Genomic DNA, 5,683 nt, shown 5'->3' with positions numbered 1-5,683 from the left:
TGCCAACCGCGCGCACCGGCCCCGGCGTGGGCTCCGCGGAGGTGGCGCCGATGGACCTGGTGGGGAGGGCCTCCTTTGCCCCCCGCCTCCCCACGCCGTGCTGCCCACAGAGGCCGTGTCCGCACGAACGCGTGGGACGCCACCGGCGTCTCAGCTTTGAAGCTACTTCGCGTGACCCGTAGACACCCTCCGCCCCTCCGCGGGTGGAGAAACACAGCCGGTATCTACTCTTGTTTGTGATTCCAGACGAGGCCCCTGTGGTGCTGAAGGGGCTCCGCTCGGACGCCACACGTCCGGTGTGGGCTCCCTGTTACGTGGCCCTTCCTGTAATCTGTTCACGAGGAAGTCCAAAGGGGGCAGCGGCAGGGGGGTGGCCGCGCAGGACGGGGCGTCGTCAGGAAACGCGGCGGCGGGGCGGGGAGGCCAGGCAGGGCCGCGGGGCTGCAGGAGGGGCCTCCGGCATCTCCGCGGACACAGACGTGGACGGCAGGCCGGGCCCTCGTGCTTGGTGGGCGCAGACCCGAAGCGGCGTGGCGGCAGACCCGGCCTCCGCCAAGTTCCCCCCCCCCCCCCCCCCCCCGGGAAGGCATGATCCCCATTCCCTCTGGGCGTCAGGAGAAGGGCTGTGGACCAGCAGGAAGTCTCACCCCGCCCCAGCGCTCCCACCGAGGCAGGAAGTTACTGCTCCTTTGTTCTGGAGAGGCACGCCGACTCCCCGGCAGCTTGCGTGTCTGTGTGGGTGGCTTTCACTGGCCTTCGTGGCACCGCTGTTGAGGATGAAGCGTTAGTGGTCGACGCGTGAGGTCCCCCCTCAGGCACAACGAAAGCGTGTGCATTTGCAACACGTCGGGCCCCGTTTGCAATCGAGATCTTCCGGTAGATACGGGCAGACCGCCGCCCCAGGCAGCGCGAGGCTACAGGTGTGCGGAGCCGGCGGGCCCGGGGCGCGTCCGCCGCGTGCACGGGTGGAGGGAAAACTGACGCACGTGCAGGCACACGCGACTCTGTCTTTGCGGGGTCTCCTCCCCGTGTTTCTGCTCTAAAGTTCAAACACGTCAGCAACCCGAAAACCTACGTCCCCAGCTTGGCTCGTGCTAACGGGACACTCGGCACCACGTCTGGGGCTGTGAGGACCAGGGTTCAAGTGGAGACGGTGGCTCTCTGTACACAGGGATCTGTTCGGAGAGGTCGGGATAACATCTGCCCCCGTCTGCTCTTCAGGACGTCCTCCTGGGTCGTGGCTGTTGTAAAGTCTGCGGGGATCTCGAGGATCTGGCGTCTTCCCTGGGGCCCACGTCCCACCCCCGCCCCCGGGAGACCCCCAAGCCACCCCTGCCCCTGGGGGAGCCCTCACCCCACCCCCATCCCTGGGGCAGCCCCCACCCCATCCCACCAGGGGACCATTTCCCTGCTTTGTTTCCTCTTTCCTGCCTAAAACTTACACATTTGCCTGTACTCGGGGAGACCTGTGTGTCTGTGCCAGCCTGCTCGCCTCACCCACACCTGCTGCCAGGGACCTCATACGCTTCTGCTCCACGGGCTCCCGGAGGGCCCACGCCTCATCCTCGGTGCCAGGCACGTCACCGACACACCAGAGGAGCCCAGTGAACACTGGAGGGCAGCCCGCAAGTCCCCTCTGGCGTGGGCGTGACCTGCCATGGGAAGTGCCAGGAGGAGGCCGTCGGGACGGTGGGCCCAGAGGTCCAGCGAAAGCAGAAGGTCTGGGCGCTTTCTGATGGTCCGGAACGCAGGTGGGCACTGGGGGCCTCACCCACCCTTCCTCACCAAGCACCCTGCTGCGTACGTCCGGGAGGGGTCTGAGCCCAGCGGACCGGACAGCCCCCAGAACGGGGGAGAGGGGGTCCAGGCGGGGAGGCCTCTTGAGGCGATGTCCCCGCACAACGCAGAGCCGATGGCCAGCAAGCCAGGAACTGGAGAGTCCCCTGATCTAGTTAGAGTGTCTGCAAACGAACAGGAAAACAGCCCAGCCCACATCCGAGACAGGGAACGTGTGTGGCCAGTGCCTCTGAGCAGCAGGGCAAAGAACGGAAGCAAAGGTACTGTCCGAACAGCACACCCGCTAGGATTCCCCACAGGTGGCACCGAGTAAAACCCAGAAGCGTCTTCAGATGCCTGAGAGTAAGATTAGCAAAGCCTCTAGACACAAGTCGATGTCAAAGAGCGATTTTATTTCCACAGCACAGCCACTGGTTAGAAATTGATTTTTTCCAGATGGTATGATGGTTAACTTTGTGCCACTCGATGGGGCTGAGGGCGCGAGGGAGCTGGCGAAGCATTACTTCCAGGTGGGTCCACGCAGGCGTCTCCGGAGGCGCTGGCGTCTGACTCCGCGCCTCCCAGTGCGTGTGGCGACCAGCGGACCCGTCAGGCCGGAGTGGAAGTTGTCTCTGCCGAGTCCAATTCTGTCTCTCTCCTTGGGCGGGGACATCCGTCTTCTCTGACGTCAGAGCTCCGGGCTCGGGATTCAGGCCTCGGCCAGGTTTGCCCCCACGGACCTCCCTGGGGCCTCCCAGCCTCGGTATAGGATCTCAACACAGAAACTATGAACTTTATCGGAAGTCGTCCAGAAAGATCCAAACGGAGGGGTGTGGCGCGTGCCCGGGTTTGCCAGCTCGGAGCAGTGGTTTGGTCCCAGGTGAAATCTCAGCCGGCTGTCTGCGGTGGTTCGACACCGGATGCTGTAGTGTGTGGTGAAGCAAAGGGCCGAGACCATGAAAAGCCAGGTGACCTGCTTGACCGTCAGGACAGAGTGGCCGCGGTAATTAGCTCGGTGCGCCAGGCCAGCCAAAGCGAGCGGCGGACCAGGGCAGGAGGCCCAGACACGGCCCCTGCAAAGACAGCCACTAGACTTGTGACGACGGTGGCCCCACGAGCGTGGGCCACGTCTTTCCCCAAATGGTGACGGGTCGGTGGGTCCCGCCTCCATCCTTGGGTGCCGCGGGTACGCACTGGCCCTGTGGCAGAGCAGCCCCCTCCTGGGATGCACCCAGGGTGCACGTGCCCATGGGACAGACATCCTCAAGCGGACAACACAGCGGGCGGGCACAGCGGGGGACTCCCACAGTGGGGCGCCTCCTGCCATGGAGACCCACGCGGCGCCCCTGGGCAGACAGATGACCTCTGGCAGGCAGGGGCGGGGGCGCAGGCCACTAGAGCCACAGCCACCTTCCGGCCTCTGAGCTGGTGGTGAGTGTGCTTCCTGCCACCCACGAGGAGCAGAGAAAAGCAGAAGGTTCAGCGAGATGCCTCCACAGATGCTGTGAGCTGGGGGCCGTGCTCCGTGGGATGTCTCACTCGAGAACCCTGGGGACAGGCCGCTCGGATGCAGACCAGTCCCACTGCCAAGTTGCAGCCCTTCCCCCAGCGGTCAGCGATGATGCACCCAGCTGCCCAGGGAGAGGCACCAGTGGGGGCTGGACCCCCGGGCCTGGCTGCCGGAGCCAAGGGGTGGGTGGCCAGCGAGGACCACAACCGGGAAAGGGGCCCCAGCGGCACCAGACGTGGGTGACAGCCCCTGGTGGGGGCGGAGGGGACGGTGCAGCCCAGCCCAGTCCAGCCCTGCAGGGAGGGGGTGCCTGCCCGCCTGGGGGCGCGGGGCAAGGGAGTCCTGGAGGGGCCCGCCCGGGGAAGGAGAGACCCCCATATCAACAGAGCATGAATCCCGAGTCCCGAGTGACTGTGGGAGCGGTGACCTCGTGGTCTCCACCAGTGAAAACTTCAGTTATGGACGGGGTTTCAGGCCCTGGTCTCCACCCCTGCCTTACCTCCCACCCACCCCCGTGGGGCCCCTGCCTTAGGCAAGTGACCACAGCGACCTTTCCGACCCTTGACCTGGGCTGCCGGTCCAGACGAGGCCTCGTCAACTTCCTCGCCTTCGAACGGCCACGGCGCTATGTTTCCCTGTCTCTTTTGGGTGAAGTCAGTTCCTCCCCCCTCCCCCTCCCCTGGGGGTTATTTTGAGTGTTACACGGCTTTACTTCCTTCTCCTGCTGTGGTCACAGATTTTTCCTTTGATGGAGACACTGCAGACAAGGCTGTGCAGATGGTCCCTCCTGCCCTCTGAGTCCCACAGGGGGGCCCGGGGTCACCTGCAGAGCCCAGGTGTGTGTGTGGGGGGGTCTGAGGAGGGGTCCGGGGTCGTCTGCACCTGCAGAGGGGGCCGTGTGCTGGCAGTGCTGCCGTCAAACACCAGCTGTTCTGGGCAACCTCTGGTCTTATCTACCCGAATTCACCTTTCACACCCCGCTGGGTGCCCTGTTGTCTTGCCTTTCCACGGCCGTGTCCCCCAACCCGCCCATCCTCACGTCCTTGCCCTCCCGCCAGCTTGGAAACACAGGTGGAAGGCGGGGTGGGAGCTTGGAGGGCAGCCCAGAGCATTTGGTCACACGCCCTGGAGCCCAGACCACCCGGGGCTCCAAGATCTCCCGGGCCTTCCTCCCGATGCCCAGAGGCCCCGTCACCCTGAGGCCTGAGTCTGGGCTTCCCTGGCCACAGGCAGCCCTCTAGCCCCCTTCCTGGCCTCCCCTCTATTTCCAGCGGGGGCCCCCACTTCCTCCTGCCCTTGGCACACCAGCGCCCCGCCCCCCCCATCCACACCAGAGGTACAGCCTCCCCCACACCCCTGCCGGGCCCCGGCTGACGCTGCCTCTGAGGCACGGACGGAAGGCTGATGCTCACGGCCATGCAGAAGGCCCCCGCGATGACGTCAGGACACAATGGCCCCTCGGACCTGGGGGTGGGGGGGGCTGGGATCCCTCTTGGCAGAGACAGGACTCACTAAATGTCTCTGATAAGGTGTGACACAGGCTTCTCAGCTACATAACCTGACCCGTGAGTACCTGCGGGCCCGTGGCTGAGTCAGGACCCCCGGGCTCTGCTAAGCCTTCCCCCCACCCGGCCACCTCCGTGCCTGTGACATCTCGGTCCCCTGCCCCCAAGGCCAGGCCTCTGCTCCCCAGCAGTGCTGTGTGTCCACCACGTGTCAGGCCCACGGGAGACACCGGGAACCGACAGCTCACACACGCACAGCCTCGTTTTCGTCGTTCAGATTGTGCAAACTTCACAACTCCCTTTAGAACACTTTTATCACCCCCCCCCCCCCCCATCCCAGAGAAGCCCTGTGCCCTGGCCGGTCACCGGTTCTCACTGCCTGCCTGCCCCAGGAACTGTCACCACCCCGCACTTCTGGTCTCTGGCTTGGCCCATCCCGGCCTTTTCGCATTAAATGTTACCAAACGACACTTGACCTCTGACTGGCTTCTCTGTGCTTCCAAAGCTCATCCACGCCGTGCCCGCTGGAGTTTCACTCCCTTGAGGGGCGCCTGGGTGGCTCGGTCCATCGGGGGTCCGACTGTAGGCCTTCGGAACACGGGGTTGCGTCTAATTACGGGTTTTCTCTGCCGACCCCACCCTTCTGAGAATTACAATTTCAGCAAACAGCAATACGACGTTATGACACAGCATGACTAAAGACGGGGGCCAGACACCTCCCTGCGGATTCGTGGCTTTGTTTACTTCTCGTGCCCAATTCCAGTGACAGCTCCTGAGCCACCGGCGTCTGCCCTGGCCGATCAGACCACAAATGTCCACGGACAGAGGGTCCGGACACCCCTCCCACTGTCAAGTCTTCTTGCCGAACGAGGCACAGGACTCTTCAACATGC

Source organism: Panthera tigris, chromosome A1, assembly GCF_018350195.1.
Source record: "Panthera tigris isolate Pti1 chromosome A1, P.tigris_Pti1_mat1.1, whole genome shotgun sequence".
Classification (NCBI taxonomy): Eukaryota; Metazoa; Chordata; class Mammalia; order Carnivora; family Felidae; genus Panthera; species Panthera tigris.
Note: the sequence above shows the minus strand (reverse complement) of the source record.